The sequence below is a fragment of the Daphnia pulicaria genome, chromosome 7 (assembly GCF_021234035.1).
Source record: "Daphnia pulicaria isolate SC F1-1A chromosome 7, SC_F0-13Bv2, whole genome shotgun sequence".
Taxonomy (NCBI): Eukaryota; Metazoa; Arthropoda; class Branchiopoda; order Diplostraca; family Daphniidae; genus Daphnia; species Daphnia pulicaria.
In genome coordinates, this window is record NC_060919.1 from 15,102,328 (window position 1) to 15,114,827 (window position 12,500).

The window sequence follows — 12,500 nt, forward strand, 5'->3', positions numbered from 1 at the left end:
CAAGTATGTACAATTATACCCACTGTTCAATTGCACAACTTTCATCATCGGTTTAATTCGAACAGTATTTATTTTAATTCTGGTAGCGATACCAGTTTAATGTGAATCACAGTACATTCGGATGTTACGTCCCGAAATGCTTTCTCATAACTCTTGTACCTAAAAAGAGTTTGGATGGCATTTAGGGTCAAAGAAATCTGGCGAATGTAGATGAAGGCTTAACATTGATAAACCATAAAGGTATTAAGAACATATCATCAACGCTACTTTGGAAGACGTTAAAGTCAGGTGTATTCGCACTGTAAAGTTCTTTCGATGAAAAGTACGTTACAAAAATTTAACTGGTTGCACCTCACCGCCCATGCATTGCAAATGTTCATTTTACGGAATCTCTCATACTGGAATTAATCATGATTTTTGGATCACTTTAGCGATTCTTAATTCTTCTTCTATTAATTTTTTTTTGATTGCCGAAAGCCACCATGCCCACAGGCCCAGGTTAAGCAATGTAAATAATGTGGTCTTCGACATCTAACGAGAGTCGAACACAACTGAATTACGAATATTCTAAAGTTTCAGTTGCGTCACGATCTCCGTCATTTTACGCCAATCACGGCCATTAATTTGATCCAGTTTTAATCAGTTAAAATGCGATGAAGAGCTCTGTCGTCGTTTGGCAAGTCGATGGCAATATTAAAAATCTCTCACGTCCCCGCGAAATTTTGTTTTTGGGTTTTTTTTTGCTTTTGTTTGCTTGCGCAAGCCACAATCGAATGTTTTCAACTAATGAACTAGATTGATCACAAGGTCGTTCACGATTTGACATAATCAGTTGTTAAATTTAAGTAGCGCCACTAAAGTTTCTAATTGTAATTAGTGAAGCAGAGACGCCAACGTTAGGTGGGACCTCGAATGGTTTAATATTCAGTCACTACGCCCAATCTGAATGGCTACTTGAGGGAAGACTGTGGCATAAATTTTTGAAGACTCTCCTATGTGAACCTTCACCAGTTGAGGATGTGGCGCTCGCAACGGTTTCTCACTAAGGCGAGCGCCACTGGAGGTATCCGCCGGAGGGGACTACTTGAAGAAGAAATTTAAAAATATTAAGTATTCCAGGCTGATTGAATCGTCTTCCGCACCGGAAGCAATTTCCTTGAAAATAGATTCCTCCGCCCGCTCGGTAGTTGTCGTTGGGAACGTTTCTCAAATGCCAAATTAGATTCCCCTTCAATTGTTGTTGTCATTACCCTGATCCTTTTTATGGACCATCGTTGGTCTCTCTCTCTTATAACCGGATGTGTTTTATTTGCATATCACACACACACGGCGAGGCCAGTCAATTTCACGCCCAAACTAACCCCCATCCATCCGCATTGGCTCACCCCAGTCGTTGTAGTAGTAATGGACAAGTACATAGGACTAGTGTCTAGTGGTAGCATTACAACTCCCACGTCATCATTTATAAAAACCAAATGTCTACCGAATACCGCCTATATATATATTTCTCAAAAAAAGGGGGGGGGACCTTGTCCTTTAATAGTAGAGACACACACAGGTCCCTGCGTGTGTGTGTGTCATATATGTACCCCGGGGGATGTGTGTGCTCGCAGGAGTCGAGGAAATCCGAGGGGTTGTCAACTCAAAAAAATCCTCGTACACCCTCGGATTTTTTCTAAAAAATCCCTAAAAAATCCCAAAAATCAAAAAAATCAAAAAATCAAAAAATCCCAAAAATCCCAAAATTCCAGTCGTCGAGTCTCTCCTTTTTATTCGACCCAAAGTTAACGAGATTTCTTCCAATCAGCTTCCAATATTCAAGTATATGGGACTCAGTCTTCTTCTTTTTTATTTTTTCGCTTCTTTCGTGAAGAACGAGTGTTTTGCCAATAATCCAAGTTACTTGACGGTTTCAAAAGAAAATTTTCGTTTCGAGAATTCTTAAATTTCCTATGCGCGACAGACCTCAGAACGTACGAGGATGGTGTTATGAGCTTTTTACTGAATGGCTTGTGAATGCCCAACGAATTTTTATGGGCTGTGCTGTCATAACTGTTTTTGTTTTTTTGCTTTAAATTTTTTTTGTGTTCTTTCATTTGACGTCAAGATTTTTTGAGACGTCGGATCAGGGAAATGGTTGTCAATGACAACGCTCTGAACGCCCGTGTTGAACTTGTCCATGTAAATTACCTTGAATGATTCAAAATAGCTCTAAAGAGAATAGCGTCTAGATTATGGCTGCTATACCAGGTATAATACGACCGCTTAACCAAAAAATATCAATGCTATATAAACTCTCTCTATTGTTCCGCACCGGAAACGTTTTCGGGCGAAATCAGTTGCTTATTTTTTCTGTCAACTTGTTAAATGTCGGTCGAATCGTTTGATGGGAGATAAGTTGAATTCCAGAAATCTATAGTCAATAATGATTTTTCTTGGGCGCGTAAGACAACAGAAAGCAGAAAGTAGGGTTGTTAAATGTGAAAGACGGCGCAATTTCGAAATTTCCATTTTGTTCCTGATTTCATTAACATTCATTTATAAACGTCCGATTTTTTTATGAACACTTTGATAAATTTTACGTTGCAACAGCTCTTGTGAATTTTAATCGTACTAGTCAAGTATTTTCGATCGCTTGTTTGATTTGAATTGTGCAATTTTCATCGATGGTGTAGTACGTGCTGTGTGGTTATTATTCTGGTAGTGATCCCAGTTAATTTTAAGTCACAGCATATTCGGATTATTCAGATGATATCTAGTACATTCTTCGAGATGCACAAGATGTTATTGATTGCACCAGCCCTGCGATCCGAATGCATGCGATGTGTTAATAAATATGTATGAATGAAGAACTTAAAACGTCTCAATTCCGCTACACTGGACGATGAAAGAGGCGGGTGTATCCTGACCGTGAAGTTCATCGATTGCAACGATGATTAAATATTTTGTCTGGATGTACTTCACCGCCGATGCCTTGAAAATGTTCATTTTACGGAAGCGACAGTACTTGAATGAATCACAAGTTTAGGAGAAGAACTCATGCGATATCATCGAATTTTTTCCCATTATTTATTTAGATTGCCGAAAGCCCCAATTAAAAGTCTGACGAAAATCATTTTTGTAAATAATGAGGTCTTTGCCATCTAACGAGAGTAGAACACAATTGAAAATTGAATATTCAAAATTTTCAATTGCCACGATCTCTGTCATTTCCCATTAATAACGGCTATAAATTTGACTCAGTTTCAATCAGTTTAATTGATCTTATTAAATTATTGATCTTAAATTATTTTAGAACTGCCTCAGTATGTTAACTAATTTCCGTAAACAACCGCTGGCGAACGATTCCATTTCGTAAGAGAATAGCGTCAAGTTGTAGCTATTATACCACTAGGTATAGTCGATAGCTTCTCTATTCACTTTTTTGTTTTCTTTTAATCGGTGATTATTGCGTAATTAAGCTTGTAAAGCTTTCTTTTCGCACCAACGCTCCATTAAATTATAAATGCTTGAAATTTTTCCTACGAGCATTACGGAAAATTTTACGTCACACCAGCTTGTGTCCATTCAAATGGCATGAGTCAACTATTTCCAATCGCGCGTTCAATTTTGTTTATACCATATTATCACTGGTATAGCAATAGCGGAATATTATATTAGTTTGAAAGGGACTGCAATGTGCAATCAGACACGACTCATGAACTTCTAAGATTGCGATTGATTATTTAGACAGAGTGCCTTTAAGAATACATTTGTCCATGCCTCCCTGGTTTGAACAATATGAAATCTTTTAAGTTTAGGGGCTTGGAACTTGGAAGTCCATCGTCGTCTGCCTTCGTAATCAGAGATCTGGATTTCTTGAAAAATAATCAAAGATAATTGGACTGAAAATAATTATATGCCTCTGTTCTCGTCAACAGAGGAGTCGAATATTTTTCAGCTTTTAAGTATGCCCAATTGAAATAAAGAAAAAAATTCAACTTGTCACTCTTCGTCGCACTTTCCTTGTGATTGCTCATTTGGCATAAGCGCCAGTTTTTGAATTGAAAAACAATTTTGGTGTTGGACTCTTTTCTTTTAGTTTGCTTTTTCATTTGGCTGTCTTTCAATAGCCCCAGGTCTGCGGATGGACACTGAGCTCAAAGGTCTATTGAATTGCTTGTGATTACGGATGGACTTGCTTTGGACCTTGCCATCAAAACATGTTCTCCTTTGAGACATTGTGTGTTGTTGTATCATCGATGTCAGATCGGTGGATTTCTTCTCTTCCTCGAGCCGTTTTTGTCTTCATGGCATTGTGTGAAATAATCGCAATCTTTTAAAACAATGAACTTTATTGATGATAAGGTCGTGCGTGATTTGACCAGATTATGTCCGCTTTGTGACAAACCGTGACAAATGCTACCAGCGTTTCGAATTGCAGTTTGTACAGTAAATGCGCAAACGTTAGGTGAACTAAAAAAACGGATATTTTAATTTTTAATTCACGATATATTCTTTCTTTCATTTGTGGGGGTCGCCGTAATGTAGCGCGAATTATTTGTTGTTCCTAACAAGGGGTGTGGTTCGCAAAGGTTCATCACCAAAGCGAGTGCCACCACCGGAGTGTCCGCCGGAGTGGACTTGTTAGCAATAGAAATTTCAAAACACTCGATTTTATTTGTTGGTGCGCACCGGAGTCATTTTTGGCGAAATCAAATGTTCATGTTATCTGTCAACTCGGTAGGCTTCGGACGAAATGTCAGGCGGGAAATGTAAAACAATTGCAGACAAGCGGGCGCACAGTTCATTCATTCAAAATTTCAAATCTGCAAATGTTTGGAATCGGACCACGGTCCACGAAACTTCAAATATGGTTTCTCACTTGGCTGTCGTTACAACTACAAATGTGCTGGCAATGGGTTTAAAATGGCAATGGAGTTCACATGGCTAGCGCCCTGCCAGGACTTTATTTAGTTCACGTGACACGGATCTTTTAGCATACAAGGTTGTTTTTCCAACCAGGTCTAATTAAACAAACATGAAATAAATCCGTATTATGAACCTTTCTATCCCGCTACACTGTCCGACGAAAGAGGCGGATGCATCCCGACTGCCGATTTCATTCGACGGAAACGATGACGAAATATTTTAACTTGACGCACTTCACCGCCAATGCCTTGAAAACGTTCATTTTGCGGGAGCGCCAGTACCTGAATGAATCACAAGTCGAAAAGTTAGACGAGAAATATAAATCAATTCCAGACCAAGCCCCGCACTGTTCAGTCAATTTAAAATCTCAAATCTACAAATGTTTGCAATCGGAACCACGAAACTGCAAACATTGTTTCTCACTCTGCTGTCGTAACAATTTTGCTATCATTGCCTTATTTTTAAAAAAATTAATTGAAAGCAGGGTCGTGTGAAATGGAACAATAGTTGAATGTATAAAAATCAAGTTGGGCATGGTTTTTTCTTGGGCGTGGAGGGCAGCAGAATGTCGAGTAACAATGGGCTTGGGATGGCGTAGTTTTTAAAAATTCCCATGTTTTCGATTGCATGAAAACTTATTAATAAAAACGTCAAATTTTTTTAATGAACATTGTGATAGAAACTATGCTACACAACCTATTGTGAAATTTAAACATCGAAAATTTCATCATTTATGAAAATTAATCATTTTCATCATCAGTTATGCGAACGGCATTTATTATATTTCTGACAGTAGCATCAGATTTAACTAATCACAATTCATTCGCCGAATTAGCAGAACTACATGCAATCTTATAACTCTTGTGTTGTAAGAGAGTATAGATTGACAATTGAGCGTAATTCAAGCGAATGTATGTGTAGGCTTATAAATAAATATCAACAAAGGTATTAAGAACAGTACATCAACGTCACTTAGGGTGACGTAAAAGTCAGGTGTGTTCTAACTGTAAAGTTCATTCGATGATAAGGACGTTACAAAAATTTAACTGTACGCACTTCACCACCCATGCATTAAATATGTTCATTTTACGGCATCTCTCATACTGGAGTGAATCATGATTTTTGGAGCACTCCAGCGATTCTTAATTCTTCTTCTATTAATTTTTTTTTATTGCCGAAAGCCACCATGCCCTCAGGTTAAGCAATGTGTTAATAATGTGGTTTTCGCCATCTAGCGAGAGTCGAACACAACTGAAATTAAGAAAATACAAAATTTCAGTTGCGTCACGATCTCCGTCATTTTCCGCTGATCACGGCCATCAATATGATCCAGTTTTAATCATTTAAATTGCGATGTAGAGCTTTGTCGTCGTTTGGCCAGTTGATAGCAATATTAAAAATAGGATACATTTGGTTTTTGCTATCTTACCCGAATACAAGTGAAGTATAAATCATTAAAAATGAAAAATAAATTAGAATATTTCATTTACGCTATACGGTCGAGGAAAAAGTCGGGTGTATTCTAACTGCGCAGTTCAGTCGACTGAAACGATCACGAAATATTTTAACTGGTAGCACTTCACCGCCAATGCTTTGAAGATGTTCATTTTGCGGGAGCGCCAGTACCTGAATGAATCACAAGTCGAAACGTTAGGCGAGAAAATTAAATCAATTGCTGACAAAGCCCCGCACAGTTCAGTCAATTTAAAATCTCAAATTTACAAATGTTTGCAATCGGACTACGAAACTTCAAACATTGTTTCTCACTTGGCGGTCGTCACAATTTTTTCTTTCATTGCCTTATTTTAACAAATGAATAAGAAAGAAGCATCGTATGAAATGGAAAAGTAGTTGAATGTATAAAAATAGATTTGAGAAATGATCTTTCTTGGGCGCGGAAGACAACAGAATGTATTAAGAGACTGGGCTTGGATGGCGTAATTTTAAGTGTTCCCGATTGCATGAAAACATTTAATTTAAAAGCGTCACATTTTTTTTAATGAGCATTTTTATAGATTTTCTGTTGCATAATCTGGTGTGAAATTTAATTTTTCTTGTCAAGCACATGTAACCGTTCCGTAGGTTCTAATTGCGCGACTTTCACCGTTGGTTTTGTACGAGTGATATTATTCATTAAGTGTTATTAATATTTAAAATTGTATAGTTCCAGCATTTACGAATGGTATGTGGCAGGGTATCTTTCACCATTTATATTAAAAGGTGTTGATATCCTGCTATGAATAAATGGTTGTTAAGAAGGTAAACATGTCTGAACAACATACATTCATTTTACGTTTCATTTAGTTTACATCCGAATGCTGGAGAGGATTACATTTTTAACAATTAATTCGTTTTTTTAAATCATTCAACCCGGTTTCACTGGCCGACGAAATAGACGGTTATATTCTGACTGCCAATAGAATTTGACGGGAACGATGGCGAAATATTTCAACTTGACGCGCTTCACCGCCTATGCATTGAAAATGTTCATTTTGCAGAATCGCACATACTTGAATAAATCACAAGTTTTGCAGAATTACTCTGGGGATTCTTAATTCTTTTACAATTAATTTTTTTTTTATTTCCCAAGCACACCCAACTACCCCCAGCTAATTCAATGTAAATAATGTGGTTTTCGCCATCTAGCGAGAGTAGAACACAACTGAAATTACGAATATTCAAAAGTTTCAGTTGCGTCACGATCTCCGTCATTTTACGCCAATAACAGCCATCAATTTGATCCATTTTCTCAGTTTTATTGCGATGAAGAGCTCTGTCGTCGTTTGGCAAGTCGAAGGCAATATAAAAAATATCTCACGTCCCCGCGAAATTTTGTTTTTTGTTTTTTTTGCTTTTGTTTGCTTGCGCAAGCCACAATCGAATGTTTTCAACCAATGAACTAGATTGATCACAAGGTCGTTCACGATTTGACATAATCAGTTGTTAAATTTAAGTAGCGCCACTAGAGTTTCTAATTGTAATTAGTGAAGCAGAGACGCCAACGTTAGGTGAACCTTGAATGGTTTAAGATTGAGTCGCCACACATCTGATATTAACGGCCGGCGCGGCCGCTTGTTGAACAATTTTTGGCAGTCGCTCCCATGTGATCCTTCACCAGTTGAGGATGTGGCGCTCGTAACGGTTCCTCATCAAGGCGAGCGCCACCGGAGGTATCCGCCGGAGTGGACTGCTTGACATTGAAATTTTAAAATATAAATTATTCAAATCTGATTATAATTTTCTTCCGCACCGGAAGCGTTTTCCTTGAAATTCAGATTTCTCCGCCCGCCCGGTAGATGTAGTTGGAAACAGTTTCTCAAATGCCGAATCAGATTTCCCTTCAATTGTTATTGTCATTACCCCGATCCTTTTTATGGACCATCGTTGGTCTCTCTCTCTTATAACCGGATGTGTTTTATTTGCATATCACACACACACGGCGAGGCCAGTCAATTTCACGCCCAAACTAACCCCCATCCATCCGAATTGGCTCACCCCAGTCGTTGTAGTAGTAATAGACAAGTACATAGGACTAGTGTCTAGTGGTAGCATTACAACTCCCACGTCATCATTTATAAAAACCAAATGTCTACCGAATACCGCCTATATATCTTTCTCAAAAAAGGGGGGGGGGGCCTTGTCCTTTAATAGTAGAGACACACACAGGTCTCTGCGTGTGTGTGTGTGTCATATATGTACCCTGGGGGATGTGTGTGTGCTCGCAGGAGCCGAGGAAATCGTCCAGTCGTCGAGTCTCGTTTTTTATTCGACCCAAAGTTAACGAGATTTCTTCCAATATTCAAGTATATGGGACTCAGTCTTCTTCTTTCTTTTTATTTTATTTTTGTTATTACAATATTCTCTCGAGTGCTGTAATGTACATATATAGTCGATATAGTGGCTATCGGCTCTGTATCGCCCAAGGGGGGCGTCCAGCAACCTCCGGGGCCCAATGCTTTCGATTTGTTCTTGCACTTGCAATAATATCGGCTGGAATAAAAACCCCAACAAAATCTATTTTTTAGTCGCGGACGATCTATTTTACTATCCGTTTGAAAAATCTGATTTGACTCGATTTCTCTATTTGATTTGACGTCCGGAAATGTTTTTCTTTTTGGGTTTGGTCCGGATATGGATTGGATGTCCGAGGGCTCGACGACCGGCGGCCAATCAGATCATCAATCTGAGAAAAAAAGAGACACACACACACGCGCATTTACCATATATCATTGTGGTGTGTGTGTGTGTCTCCTATATTATATGCAGTGGCGCCTACTGATGTTCTATATAATAATCGAATATCACGGAAAGGACTCACGTTCATGCCCACCACCACCACCACCACCATACTCCGGTGCGTGTACACTATGTCGAGGTATATTTATTTCTTTTAAAAGAAGCGCCTTTTTTTTATTTCTTATTATTATATCACGACCGAGGGGGTGAAAGAAAAGGGCCGAGATAACGGCCGTGATTTCTAATCAGCAATGCCACAAGGAGAGCGTGAGCGCTCTCACCACATCTTATATAACATCCAAACTGGATTATACGGGGCGGCTATATCTATAGACAGAGACGCCGATAGCTATAACTATATTATACGTATATACTGTATATATATATACCTTTTTGTTTTCCTTTCGGTTTTATTTCCCAGTCTTTTTTTTTAATGATTATTTCCGGATTGTGGCGGTGTTCCGGTAACCGGAATTTTCACGGGAAACTCGGAATTTTTTTATTTTTTTTTTATTTCTTTGATTTAAATATTTAAAATTTGAATATGAAATTTAAATATTTTGACAAATAAAATTTTTTCCTATTTTCGACCGATTTTTTTCCGCATTGTAACCGGAATTTTTACGGATATCAGTGTCTCCGTTCTCATCCGAAATAATATTTTTTAATATTTTGGTTTTTATTATTTAAATATTTTTTAAAATTGTGTTTTTTCGTATTTTCCACCGTTTTTTTCCCCAAGTAAATTTTGAATTTATTTTGATTTATTTAAAAAAAATAAATAAATGGAAAAGAATTTGGCATGACGGATCGATTTGAACACAAGGGAGGAGTAGGGGAAGAAGTGTATAGCATACACACGCAGCCTGCCTCTCCCTATACATATAATATATATTTCCAGCCAGAGATTGAGTGCGGTCAGCCTTTCCGTGATTCCCAACCAAATAACAGGAGCCAGGAGCCGCACACACAATCCGAATCCCCACCCCCTTTTCCGAGTTTGCCCTTTGATTAGTTTCCGCATTTAAAAGGGTGGGTGGGAGGGGATAGGAAATAAATAAATTTATTTATTTATTTCCTTTTTTTTTAATTCTCCGCACGACATGTGATGTATAGAACATCGTTTGGCACGGGCTGCCCAAACAACATCGGGACCGTGTTGGATGTTGTGATCTATTGCCCGGCACCCGAATGCGCCTGCGCATTCCAAATAAAAAATAAAAGACAAAATTGTATTTTTTATTTCGAATTATTTTATTTATTTTTATTTATTTTTTCTATATTCCCGCGTCCGTGTCCCGACCATGTCCGACCATTATTACCGAGCGCGGTGGAATAGATGTGGGTGTGTGTGTGTGGGTTTTTCCCCCCCTTATTTTTTTTTGCTGTATGTATAAATGCGGGCGACAAGCCAGGAAAAAGGAGCCAGGAGCCTAAGATAAGAGAGAGGCTATAGACCCCAGGAACCCTAAGCAACTAAATATATACACATATATATTTATACTCGTTCAATTTTGATGGAATCATTTTATACATACGTGTACATGTATACAGGGTGGGTGGGTGTCGGTCCTTTGTGTGTCAAAAATAGGAGCGCCAGGAGCCATGTGGCAAAGGTAGTACGTGTTCGGTATACCAATCAATCAGAGCGGTCGGGAGCGATGTGCTATTGACAATCACGACAGATAAAAAAAGAGAAATAAAAAATCAACCCGATGGATGAAATTCCCCCCCCCCCCCCTCCCTCATCCAAACAAAATGAAAAATTCTACTCGTCTCTTTTGTCAAGACGAAATATCTATCAAAATAAATTTCGACGTGTGTGCTGTGTGTATATGGAAAAAGCTGGCCGTCTGATTTTATTGATTATACACATTTTCAATGTACTACTGTAGGCCTAGCTCGTTGTACATGTACGAATTGCGAGTCGTAGTAGCCAACCGAACAATTCCGGCCGGAGCTCCTTTTTCTTCTTATTTTCCAATCGTGTATGCAATATAAATTAGTCATATCTTATCTATACGCACACACAAGAGTCTGCTGACTGTTGGTGGATCTAACTTATTGACTGCTACTTTATTCCCCCCATACTATAGACTACCGCCCCCTTTTTATCCAGTCCATGTACTATACTATCTCCTGCTACTGTGCAATGTCTGTGTGTAGATTTTCTCTCTTTTTCTTTGTATATATTAAGCAGCTAGCTATAGCTGCTGGAGCGGTCTATACATTATTAGCCAGGCCCCGGCCAGCCGGAGCAGCCAGCCCGAGCATCAGCCAGCCATGGACGGAGCTAAAAAGCTTTTCTATGGATGGAGATAGCGAAGAAACTAGCGCGAATAATGTATATATATATCTATCTACATCTACACGGAGCGGGGGTATATAGGCTCAGTCTAGGGAAAAGCAACAGCAGACTCACGCTGAATAAATAGTCTCTCTCCTTTTTCCCTATATAGCTCTCTATCTATCTATATATGTGCATGCTGTTGGCCTGCTGCTATATAAATTGCTAAGTATATCTATATGTATAGGAGAGGAAGTGCTGTGCAGCTGGCTTTCCCATGTTTTCCACCCAGCTCGTTTCCAAAATGAGTTTAGATTTAACCTTCCATTTTATTATCTATATATATAGGCCTATAGGGGCTGGACGGCACACACATGGATATTTTCTTTTTTTAATTCTTTACAAAAATTTTTTACTTTTATTTTTCCCTTTTTATTTTATTTTATATATGGACGGCCACAACTGATGTGTGTAGGCTGGGCGGGGTCCATTGGGAATATACATGTATTTTGCTCTCTTGCTGCGCCCGGCGTATATAGAGCAGCAGCAAAAGAAGACTATAGAAGAAGATCAGTCGGGAAAGAATAGAAAAGAAAAGGTATATAGTCTCTCTCTTTTCTATACATATAATGACCCGTACCAACCAACACAAGAAGGCAACTATATATATATATATATATAGTATATATAGGAGATTGGATAGATATAAGGTCACGTGCTGCTGATGCTGTGCTTCTTCTCTCTCTGTCGTGATTTTTTTTCTTTCTTTCTTTCGGGACCGGAATGACACAACAAAAGTAGCCCCTTTTTTTTATTTCTTTCCACCGTCTATAGTTGTAACGTAATTTTTTGATTTCTTTTTAAATCATTGCTTAGATGACTATATCGATAATAATAGCCACCGATTTATTATCTAAGAAAAAATACGGTTGATTTATTTATTTATCGATTGGGGGTCGTAAAATAAAAAACGTTTTTATTTATTTTGTGGTGGGCGATATAGGCTATATATATCTGGAGCACTTATTGTAGTAGTGTATGTCGCCTTCTGCCACATATAATATAT